This window comes from Chinchilla lanigera, unplaced genomic scaffold, assembly GCF_000276665.1.
Source record: "Chinchilla lanigera isolate Chin_1 unplaced genomic scaffold, ChiLan1.0 scaffold00022, whole genome shotgun sequence".
Lineage (NCBI taxonomy): Eukaryota > Metazoa > Chordata > Mammalia > Rodentia > Chinchillidae > Chinchilla > Chinchilla lanigera.
The window spans coordinates 11,498,262-11,511,237 of NW_004955423.1; the positions used below are offsets into that span (position 1 = coordinate 11,498,262).

The 12,976-nt window shown below is 36.2% G+C and overlaps 1 long non-coding RNA gene across 2 annotated transcripts; it reads right to left on the reverse strand.

The window, feature by feature from the left end:
- Positions 1 to 75: 75 nt before the first annotated feature.
- On the reverse strand, positions 76 to 11,563 carry LOC102008328. 2 transcript variants are annotated; one of them, XR_260966.2, is made up of 4 exons: positions 11,133 to 11,563; positions 7,017 to 7,069; positions 5,445 to 5,557; positions 76 to 221 (listed from the first exon to the last, which is right to left on the reverse strand). It is a non-coding gene; the product is annotated as an uncharacterized LOC102008328 (long non-coding RNA). The 2 variants fall into 2 exon arrangements; XR_260965.2 differs by lacking the exon at positions 7,017 to 7,069.
- Positions 11,564 to 12,976: the final 1,413 nt, after the last annotated feature.

Here is a 12,976-nt window from a genome sequence, read left to right on the forward strand (position 1 = left end):
TAAAACCACCACCTTGTTGAATAGGTAATTGTTAAATCAGAAAGAGCATAACGATTCTGAAAATCGTCATGGTCATTTAACGTTTTATTAAAGGATTGCAAAACAACATCATTTAAGTTTTATTGTAGGCAAGAACAAATAGAACTAATGACTGCTGAAAATTCCACAAATAGTGGAGAAATCTTAAATTTTCTCTGTTCATAAATGATATGATGATGTACCTAGAAAGCGCAACAGAAAAATTTAAAAAATAGTTAATATAACAAAAAATTCATTAACAGAATTAGTTTATAGCGATTATACACTAATATATAATAATATAAAATTATATACATCAGAAATGAAATAATCAATTGAAGATCCAACAAAAAGAATGCTTGTTTATAATAATAACACAAAAATTAAATACTTAGGAGTAAACAATAAGAAATGTAAAAGAAGGGGCCGGGGATTTAGCTCAGGGGCACAGGGCCTGCCTGGCAAGCTCAAGGTTGTGAGTTCGATTCCTGGTACTGGACAAAAACCAACCAAACAAACAAAAAAAAAAAGTCAAAGAAAATTGAAAGGAAACTTTTAAAGCATTTCTCAAAGATACAAAAGTAGACTTGGACAAATGTATATACCTTTCCATTAGAAAAGATTACCACAAATTTATTTACCCAAAACCATACAAATTTGTATGATATCAAACATATATCTACAAATGTTTTCTTACAACTAGACAATTTTATGCTAAAGTTGGTGTGGGAAAAATTCAAGAAGAGTTAATGAAATAAAACCTAATAAAAAAGACCTTAGTGTTATCGTATTTTTTCTACATTAGATAAAATTAACATGACTGATAACACCAAAGGGTAAGAATTGGAACTAGCACACATTAGAAAAAAGAATGACAGCACTGCATACAACAAAACATTCACCTCTACTAATAATAGCCAAAAATAGAAAAAGTCAAGTATCCATTAATAAAAGATAAACAAAGCATGGTATATTTATACAATAGAATACCACCCACTAGTTAAAAAAACTAATTACTGATATATACATATATGGCTGTCAGAAAATAATGCTAAATGAAAGGAACCTTACATAAAGTTGTATTTAGCATACGATTCCACTTTATGAACTACAAGAAGTAGGGATTTACTGGAAATGAGAGGCGTTACCTGGTATGAAACATGTGAATTTGTCCCTGAATGCTACATTTTAAAATTTGTGCATTTCACTGTATGTAAATTTACCTTAAAAATAAGGAGACCACTAAAAATGTCTACTTTAATTTATAAGTATTAGAATATTTGGGTGTGTCATACAGCAGAGCTTACAATGAAATACATTTCTCAAAAATAAGATGGACTGAACCAGGGATGGATAGATAAATATGTGACTAATTTAGTTTAGAAGAAACTAATGGTAAGATATGGGGAATGACCTATGGATGCTGACTGTAAAATGCTTCCATCTACTTTGAACATTAGGAAATTTTTCATGATAAAATATAGGTTGTTAAAACAGTAAAAGCGGGAAAGGAAAATGCTATCATACATCTAAAATTTAACAAGAAATGTGTTGTTACCACAAGAATACTTAGGAGTAAAAATATCTAAAAATGGACTAAAGTACAGATGAAGATTTTGTATATGACAAAGGTGACCTCCTAAATCACTGAAAAATGATAGGCATTTTAATAAACAGTGTTGACATACTGGATATCCATTTGAATCACAGCTAAAATGGGATCCATTCCTCATATCATACATCATAATAAATTCCAAATGGATAGAAATGCATTCTAGCCAGGGTTCTCCAGAAAAGCAAAACCAATAGGAGAGATATATACAAATATAGTGAGATTCATTTTAAGGAATTGGCTCATGCAACTGTGAAGTCTGACAAGTCCAAAATCTGATAAAGTGCGACCACAGACTGGAGACTTGCAGGGTGAGATAAAAGGCAGCCTGCTGGCAAATTCCTTCCTGTGAGAAGAAGGTCATTCTTTGTTTTCTTAAGGCCTTTCAACCCTTAGATAAGGTCCCCTCCCTCCCATTATAGAATATAATCTGCTTTCTTCTAAATCGGTTGATTTAAATGTTAATATCATCCAAAAACACCTTCCCAAAAAGAACCAGAAAGAAATTGCTCTGGGTACCATGGAACCGTCCAATTATCACATAAAATTAACCATGATGCTCCATACATGTACCCAAAACTTGAAACCATACAAGTATTTGATGAAAACATGATTGAATTCCTTTATACTCAAAATCCAAACACAATGCAAGTAAAGCATAAGAGATTTTGACTAAAACGTTTCACATGATAAGAAAAGAAAATATTACATGCAAATTCCAAAGGTAAATGGCCCGCTAGGAATAAACATTTGCCCGATATGCATATGTGGCAGATAAAGTGATTTCTTGTCTAATATGTACTGTATATAAAGAGCTCCTAAAATTGAGGAGAAAAAGGTCAAATATTGAAAGAACAGTGGGTGACATTCCATGGCTTCTGATGTAGTACACTGAGGACAAATCACATAGGCAGTACTGCTTCCAAAAGTGTAGAAAATGAGAAACGAGGAAGCCCAACTTGCACATTATACAAAACAAGTCTCTAAAAAATATTTTTTATATGTCCATATCCCATAAGATTTTTTGTCAAAAGAGAAAGTTGGGAAAGCATGGCAGATTAGAGAGAACTAAAGGGACAAATTCAATATTTGATCCTTGATGGCTGTAAACAGCTAAGAAAACACTATTAGGACAAGTGTGGAAATTACAATATAGGTTGTACTTTAGATGACTGGTTTGGTGGTGCATGTTCTGAGAGTGATAATGCTATTAGAGCTATGCAAGAGAGTATCCTCTTTCTTAAAAATGGATGCTGAAGTGTTTCTGGGGAATGCCTCACAATGCCTGGAACTTCTAAACATGCCAGTTTTCATACCTAGATAACAGAGGACAAGCAGACATGATAAGGGAATTCAAGTGTAGACGGTTCAGGTGTTCAATGTTCTTATTCTTCATCTTTTTATAGACAACCTGAAAACTAGATTGATCTTCAGAACTGCTCCAAGTTGGGCTGAGTGTTCCAGCCCTTATGTCTCTCCCTGACCAGTCATTTGATATGGGCAGTCATTTGATAAGGGCAAAATGTGTCCTTGTGCAGGACCACTCTGCAGTGGGGAAATCCTAGGAGATGACAGCTGAAACTTTCATCTACAGAATTCCCAGTATCTGAACAAACAAAATGCCTCATACAGGGGCATCTAGGCAGCACATCATGGTATCTATCTAGTACAAGATGCATCAAGAAATATAAAGAAATGTCAAAAGTTATTGCCAGAGGAAACATTATTTTCTCAGCCACAGAAAAGCCAATGGGAGGGGAAAGTCTTCCATAGGAACGAGCTCTTGATAAAACATCACATTTTATCCTAGGATCATTATTGCTGTCGAGATTTTATTTTTGCAGCTTTTAAAATCAACTCTTGTTAGGTGACTACATAGAAAACAGCTCTTTTCACCCTGAAATTACGTGCCCGATTTAGCTGAAAGAAATATGGTAATACATGATCTTAACTGAAACACAGTAGAGCAATTTTCTTCTGAGAAGGTCAGGGTTAACCTTCAGTGCCCTAACTCATAGAAGGAACCATCTTTAACTTGAATCAGCATATTTTCATTAAGTTCACATCACCCTTCAAGGTGCAAAGAGGGCTTTCAGTTCGAGGAAGGCAACAACTAATTAGAAATAAAATGGGGAGAAAGGCACAGATTAAGCTGTGAGAATAGCAGAGCCATTACCGGCAAGGCATTCTATAGGATGTGGGAAGCACTTAGCTGTAAAAAGTAGAAACCAAAGCTGGGCTCTTTGACACAAGACATTTCAAAGGTGCAGTGTGCTTTTTTATCTTAATTCTAACATTCATAGAGGTAAATACACACACACACACACACACACACACACACACATACACACACATCTAAAGAACATTATTCTTGGTAGCTCACAAGGCAGGGAGCCTGTAAATTTCAGATTGTGTAGGACAGGCACAATTCCAAATGTTCTATCCTTTTGTTCTTGTACAATAAACTATTATTTCTTCCTGCAAATTCCTAATTTCACATTCAAGATACAACTATATGTACTAGCTGTAACCTCAAAAATCAGTTAGTTCATTATTCATTGCATTTTGAACATTGGAGATTGTGATGTATAAGAAAATACAAAAATAAGACAAGTACACAGAGAATTGCAGTCGGTCTATGTCTATAGATTTTTCTTTTATTTAGAAGTGCAGGAGCTGGGGATTTAGCTCAGCGGCACAGCACATGCCTGGCAAGCATGACGTTGTGAGTTTGATTCCCGGTACCAGAAAAAACAAAACAAAACAAAACTAACAAACAAACAAACAAAATATATATATATATAAATGCAACACAATGCCTGAAACATAGCAGGCATGTAATACATATTCATTGTGTAAATTTTAATGTGTCCCCAACAGAGAAAATCCTGTTATCTTTTAGAAATGTAAAAATAATGGTACAGATGATTTAAATGTTGCATATATTCTGAACAATTTCAATGTGTAGAATCTCATAAAAAAGACTTTATTTAACAACGGATGTTTCATTTTTAATAAACTACTGAAAATCCCTAAATTTGGGGATAATATTGGCCATTTTAGTTGACAAATTAAAATTTTTAAAACTGAATGAACACATTGTCTACTTCTTATTTTGGTCTAGAGTTTACGTGCTATTTTCTCAATGCAGGCCTCATTTAGAAGATGCAGTATCTAGTGATTTTTTTTCCTGTATTTTCTTCCGGAAATGAAAATATGGATTATTTTTCAGTTTTATATCAAATATATGTGAGATCATCCTTACGAGTTGTCAAATTGAATCAATTTTCCCAGTTTACTCTGAAGTAACTCTTCATATAAATAAAAATGTCCACACAGGGATAGAAGGGGGGAAATGTCCATAGATTGGAAAATTCTTGGACATACATATCTTAAAACAATTTGTAAGTGTTTTAGAAAGGTGGATATTTGTGATGTATCATTTTAACCACTCTTTCTGAAGTCAGAAAAGTCATAGGGTAATTTGAATTATCATTTTTTGTTTTCATTTATTTGGTACTATACTGAGAGAGTAAAGAAGACAAGTTGGGGCTGGGGATTTAGCTCAGCAGCAAAAGCACCTGCCTGGCAAGCACAATGTCGTGAGTTTGGTTCCCGGTACCGGAGAAAAACCAAAAAAAAAAAAAAAAAAAGGAGAAGACAAGTTATCCAAATTTTAGTAACAAAGCCTGTTTTCCATCAATCGAATCTGTTCCTTTCCCTCACTTAAAAGATGGTACTTTTTCTGTTGCCCTTGATTTTATTTTGAAATGAACTTTTCTCTTTTTTTTAATCTCCTTCCTGAGGTACTCACTTTGAATCTCTGTGTCATGAAACGGAAGCCTTAGTTCTCAATGAGAAGCACATGCATAAAACTCTGCTGTCCTTGAATTTCAATGCTCTTGATGGTTCTAATGTCATGAAGCTCTGTCAAATGTTAACAGAAATTATAGATAGGATTGTTAAAGAAATTTTCAAATCAACAGCTTTTTCTGTCATCATTTGATAATAACCTAACATCCACCATCTATCATGGTGAACCCTTGACAAAAAAATTTTGCTGTTCTTAGTCTAGTATAATAATAACAACATGCCTTTCAAATTTGAAGCATTCTAAAATTTTCTAATATATTTTTCATATCCACTGTATGTCACATATGAAAAATAATGGGCAATGAATATAATCATTCATTTGATAATTGGAGTTATTTCTAAATAAAGTGATTCTGTATTTATCTAACAGTTCTCTTTAGGAAAAGAAATACAAAATTTTTCATATATTTTCCTTTTCCTAAGTGTTATTAAAATGGAGATGCAATAAATATTGTTGAACATATTAATCGAAGCAGTAAAAACAAATTTTTAAACAGCATTTTCACTTTATCTGTCAACACAATTACAGTTCTCTAAATACAAGTACTTAATATAAGTAATTACAACAGTGTTGCTTACCTTCAATTTATTTTTTAAAACACTGATGCAAACATCCATGGAAATCAACATTCAAGGGATAGAACATGCCTTGTCACAGATTCTTACCAGATTTTACATCATTCAAAGTGCAGTAAGTTTTTAGATGGCTAAATCCACCCCACACCTTTTTCCCTCGTGCGTTAGCCTATCCTTGAATACTGAACACTGGAAATGCAAAACCATGAACAGGGATTAGGAAGGAAAGACACCATAAGAATTATCTTTATTTCTAACCTGATAGGTACAGTGACAAATGTCCTGGTTAACGATCTTAGCTTAGGTCAATGGTTAAACCATTTTGAGACAAGATTTGGGTCAAAGAAGTGCTGCTCTCAACAAGCTTTCATGCAAGTGATGGCGGATAGCAGCTGTAGCTGGAGATCTTTACCCGTGTTGAACCAGAGCAAGGCCATTCTCAAGAACACAGTGCCTGAGGCAAGTCACATGAATTAGCTGGTCTAGACTCAAGAGCACAGAACGTGGGGGCACCTGAGACAAACCATGTGGATAAGCTATGAGGTGGTTTCATGTGATATTCAACCTCCCAAGTGTATAAATAAATCACTGCAGCCTTCAGAGAACTCCCTCCCTCCCTCACCCCCCTCCTCTTTCCTTCTTTACTTCCCCATCAGTAAACTTTTGGCCTCAGTTTTCTGTATTTCAATGCTTGTTCTTTTTTCTCCATCCTCAGCCCGGAAACATCAAGAGCTGGGCAGGATGCAGCATTTGTCGCCTTCTGTGATGGAATTAAAAGGTCAAGTTACAATGGTTTGTCCCATAGAGAGCTGCTAGTAAAGGGCTCCACCATCTCATTCCTAAATTGTAAGGAAGAGATTTGTAAAACAAAAATTTTAGTACCATGCACAAAATAGATAAGCTGACAAGGAATATGCAAAGGACAGGAAATCATTACCTCTAAGAGATATGTGCGTATTCGCATCCATTGAAGTATCACCAGTTGCCAACCTACAGAAACAACGCAGGTCCAGTCAACAAATGAATGGATGAAGAAAATGTGTGCATGCCACAGAATATTATTTGGCCCTTAAAAAAGAAGGAAATTTTTGTTCTTTGTGACATAAAGGAACTTGGAGGACATCAGGTAAAGTGAAATAAACAAGACATACGAAGACAAAGACTACATGATTTCTCTTATATGTGGAATCTAAAAAGCTGAACTTGTGAAAACAGCAAATGAAATGGGCATTACCAGGAGTGGAAAAAGGAGGACGCTGGCCAAAGGACACAGACTTTTAATTATAGGTTGATAATTTCTGGTGATCCAGTGTACAGCCTGGTGATTATACTGTAGTTAATAACAGCACTAATTTACTACAAAAGTAGACCATGAGTGTCATCACCACCACCAAAACAGCAAAAGAAAGTAAGAAAAGAAGATAATTCTGTGAGGTGAGGTGAGGTGATGGGCATATTAATTAATGACTCTGGTAATTATTACATAATCGTGTATCAAATCAAGCAACATGTATGCCTTGAATATACACAATTTTCACTTGTAAATCATGCTTCCATGAAGCCGGAGAAGATGGGGAACAAAGCAGATTTGCAGTAAGTTTTCTAGTTCTGTTCACTTCTGTTTTCCACATTTAATGCACCTAGCCCAATGCCTGAAACACTAACTGAGTGTACCACAGGCAAAAGCCAGTTACTGGATAATTGGGTCTTTTCTTTCATGATAGCCTCACCAATTGAGTGAAGCCAATCATAGTAAATATCTTCAAGTGGATATACCTGCGTGTGTGTGTGTGTGTGTGTGTGTGTGTGTGTGTGTGTGTGTGTGAATGTGGGTGTCTTACAAGGGGGATATAGCTGTTAAAGTTATGCAACTTGAAATTAAAAGCACAGAATAACGTAATGTTTAGAAAGCCAAATTTTCCCAGATCTGAGGGAATTAATGGAGTTATTCAAAATTTTAAAACTCCATTGCTAGTTATTAGGGATTTAGGGCTTTAATCTTAGACTAATTGGAATAGTTGGAAAATTAATGCAGCCAAAATAATAATTAGACTTTAAAAGACTTTAAGCTGAAAATCAAATCATAGATTGAAATTTAAATTAGAGAGAATAAAAGTGTTTTAAGAACCAGAGAAACAAATTAATGTAATGCAGTTCATTTGGTAAATCATAATACAAACATAATTTGTTATTTGTTTGTTGTACAGGCTCAAATTAACAATGAGTGATATTTAAATTATATTTCATATGTCCACCACTAAAAAGAAAGAAATTTCCTTCATGTACTCTCCTCTAAAAACAGCAATTCTTCTTAACTATTTGCAGTTTTTATTCCCCTGTCCTTTAGTTTTTCTTCAGTCTAAGTTCATTTACTCTCACATTGCTAAAGCTGAACTTGTCCATGTTCTAACTAACTTCAAACCAAAATTAGCTAAGAATTCTGTTTTGAGACTCAGGTTTATCTGTACTTCTCCATGTGTATTTTTTACAGGACACAAATTCTCCATGTCAAAGCTGATCCTTTCCTCTTTTAATTGATTCCTGAATCTACTACTTTCTCCTTATTTATTATTGCCTTATTTCCTTAGTTACTCCAGATAGCACAAAATTAACAACTTGCCTTCTCTCTCTCAATACATAATTGATTCCTATCGATCCCTAGTCTGTCTACTTCTGAAGGAGGCAATCTTTGTTCCTGGCTTGGCCTACTGCCACCCTGTTTATTAATGTCTCTCTGTCTGATCTTCCCTCTGCCACTGACCTTGACTCACTGTTCACCCCAACTCCAGAATGATCCACAAAAAGTCTGCCTAGTACTGGCTATGATAGAGAATCCCTTAATAGTTCACATGGACCCCAAGATACCATTTCAGATATGTAGATCTTTCCCATTGCTTCACTCACTGGCTGAATTTAAGTGATACTGAACTGCAAGTGTAAGTCCATTGCTCTCTGGACTGAATTGTACCACCCTGAAATTCTTGTTGAAACCTTAAATCTCAATGTAATTGTTTTTGGAGACAGAATCTTTAAGAACGTAATTGGAGTTAAATGAGGTCTTAAGTGTGAGACCCTCATCTAATAGATTTGATGCAGTTACCAGAAGAGGAGGAGCCACCAAAATGCATGGATGCATAGAAAAGTTTCTGAAAACCTCACAAGCCGGCAGTCATCTTCAAGCCAGGAACTGAGACTCCCAAAAACCAACTCTGACAGCATGTTGATTTCAGCCTTCAGTTCTCCAGAACTATCAAGAAGTAAATTTCTGTTATTTAAGACACACAATCTGTCATAATCTGCCATGGCAGCCCTATCAGATTATTCACCTGCCCCATCCAATCTGGGGCTAGCAATGCACTTCTCCTTTTTTCCACATCTCCTTATTCCTGCATTGGGCAGACTGCTTCCTGGTGGTTTTTGCAAATACATCTTGACCCCTCCCCTAAGCAAGATTGGATGAAGTGTTCTTTATACATAACAGATACTATGGCCCCTTATTATTGTATTTCAAAGGTCTAAATTTTAAATTCTAGCTAACTAGAAGTTATCAGGGTGGAGGAATGTATCTTATACCATTTTTATGCCCAGCACCGAGAATAGATAATCAACTCACACTTGTTGGACAGATGCATAAATAGTACCTGATGCCTAGTAGATGTTCAATAACTGATAAATGGAAAGATATGGAAGAGCAAGTTATACAGAAAAGTTTAAACAAAATTGACAGGAACTGCAACTGATTATACTCAAAGAGGCAGAAGCAACTGTAAAGTTCAGTAACAGATCAGTAAAGGAAAAACAAAGCACATTAATTCGATATCTAGACATAAAGGTAGCATGGGTTTACAAACAAGAACAAGAAACAATGGAAAACACAGATGAGATAGCATATTTGGAACAGATTTAGCTGTAATTGCTCTACATCAAATAGTCCTGTGCATTTTTGTGCAAGAGTACAAATTTCATCTTCTTGGTTTCCCTTGCCTCCACCTATACCTGTAGGAAAAGTGGTTATAAAATAAACCTTTTAAGATTTCATGAGATATTTCATGTTTTGTCCCTCTAATGGTTCTATTAAGTCTCTTCAAAGGGGCACTTTTCTACCAGAGCAAACTTGAAAGAACAGAACATTTATTCCAAAAGCAATTTCCTTCCCCAGTTATTTTCTGTATTCCCTTGACACTGTTTTTCGACAGCTTTGCTTGAATAAGAGCTTATTTAGTCCCACACCAGTTTCTCCTGCTGCTTGAACCTACAGTCAAGAATCAGGCCCTTCTGTGTGACCCCCCAATCCAATACCATGGAAGTGATTGCAGTCACACAAATACAGAATGTGTTTTATTGTAAGATGAGTTCAGATATTTATAAATAAAATTAAAGCCAATATTCACAAAATGCGTACAGAAGTGCATTTTCTTTCCTTTTCTCAATTCATTCAAAGAAACTGATCATGTTCCAAAATGGAACTTTTTGTATTTACAGAAAAATACTGGAAACAAAGAGTTAATGGTGATGCTGCTGTTAATAATGATTCCTAACATCATCTTGTAAAATTTACAACAGGTTAGGGTTTTACAGCCATACTGAGGGGGAAAAAGGGATTAATTGTAATATCCCATTTTATAGATAGGAAAACAGACTCAGAGAAGTTAATTTACTTAAGATTGTAAAGTTTTTCAACCAGAAGATGCCTTATTAGCCGTCTGAAACTAGTTCCTTTGTTTTGAAAAATGAGAAATATAATATAGTTGACTTTCCCAAGATCAAATGTCCAGTAAGAACCAAGGCTCTCCCAACCTGCTGCGTAGCACAGTAGGAGACAGGGCAGCTGGATTCTTCAGAGGCACCGGTTCCATTCCAGGAATACAGTCCCTTAAGAAAGGTATGTTTATTATTGTAGGCCTTTTATTTTGTAAGAGTGGAAAGTAATCAAATGTCACTTTTATCAGGAAGAGGAGACTTTCTGGGAAGTTTGAACAACAATTTACTGAAAGAATTTGTAGAAGACAGAGATCCCGAAGACCTTTTGAGGTCTATTTGCTGTCCCTCATACCTGTTTGTCTGAAGGTGGTTCCTGCTTTGCAGGCTTTGGAGCTGGTCCTCCAAGAGGGGAACTCATCCAAAACAAGCGGGTTTCTCAGTGTTCCAAGCTTAACAGCCTTATTCTCACTGCTTCATTACCACTACTGGTGGAGATCCCAAAATACCTTGCGGAAAAGAAATGGAATTTTTCTTCACAAAGTGGCCCTAGATCCTTGGCGTCATGAGGCATTTAAATAGAACTAAATTCAGCAAGCCTCTACTGAATACTCTCCTATATTCGTAAAAGTACTTCAAACTATGCCAGTAGTAGTCTGAGAGAAGCAATGTAATTTTTAAACTTGTGTGTACTGTTTTCCAAACAGGGAGCTATAACACTGTTTCTGACTAGACCAAGTTACACATCTATTCTTCCGCAGCTTCTTAGCTTCCTCTGCTCTCCCACCCAAGCCTGACCACAACTTCAGAATTTGCTCGGAGTCTTGTGAGTCTGCACCCAATCAGTCCAGAGCAGCGAAAGCAACCACGGTAAAACTTGCCTGATCCCTCTCTAGATAGTTAGCCTTCTTCCTGAGGTTTCCAAGTCATTTCCCTTTCTAACCAACCAGTTTCAGACCCAAGTTGCCTGGAGCTGACAGATAAGGAGTAAGGTTGCTTTCTAAATTCATGCTTTCTCTGTCAGTCAGTAGATTCACCTGCTCCACTATGGTGGATACTGGACAGGAAGTGGAGGCGTCTCGGGTACTTCAGTAATACTCCCTCGTATTACTTCTGTCAGGAAAGGACAAAGCAGGTGCTTTTCACCACAAGATTCCTAACCCTCTAAAACGGTTCTCCGGAATCAGCCTGGGCCACGGAGACTCTCTTTCCTCAATTCACATTCCCTACTTTATGGCCGCTCGCCTTTACTCCGCTCTTTCAAACAGCGCTGCAAGTGCTTGAAGTGCTTGCTCTCTAAATGGATTTTTACCTTGCAGTCCCCAAGTGTCTCAGCTAAAATTCCTGGGGCAGAGAGCATTTATAGTTCAGTCCATGTTTTCCTAGTCAATGGGAATTTTTTTCCCCCTCAACTCCTAACGGACTTTCTTCAGTAATATGCTTCATGGTACCCCTTGATGTGTGGGAGACTGACGTTGCCAGAATATTTCTTTTTTATGGCTTTTGTTGCTTTGACAGCTTTGATTTTATGGCAACTTTACTCATGTGTGTCCTATTCCTTCACCTCTGGCATTTTGCAAATATTCCATTTCTCTATCGCTGCTACCATAACTGAAGTCAAAAAAAAAAAAAATGTGATTCATTTGACTGTTACCCCCATGTCCTTCTGCATCCACAGGGGGAGCCCCAGAGGGACGGCCATCGAGCAAACAAGGCGATACTAAATGCTCATGAGTGAGAGCATCTATTAATTAAAAAAGGGAGGAGAAACAGAAGAGGAAGGAAGAAAAATTACGTGTATAAGTTAATGCAGCCCCAAAACACCACTGGCAGTAACTTATGCGTTGACACTTTAAATAGACTTTATGAGTCTGTTTACTCCACTCACGACTATTCTTGAAAAAAATATGCTATCAAGTATAACAACGCAAAGTACATGTGTTATCTTAAAGACACAGCGAGTCAATAAATCATACCTGAGCTTTAACAATATTATATTTCCCTTTTCTTGTATAATCATAGAATAATGGAAGTGGAAATGAAAAAGAGCCGGAGCTGGGAAAGACCAAATAGGTTATCCGTTCAATCTTGCTCTGACAGAGGATCAGTCTCAAGCAATACATCTTAGGTTTGTCATCTGGAAATGAGTGTGTGTGCGGTGTCACAGCTATCAAAGGCTTTCTTAGCAGTCAATTTCTG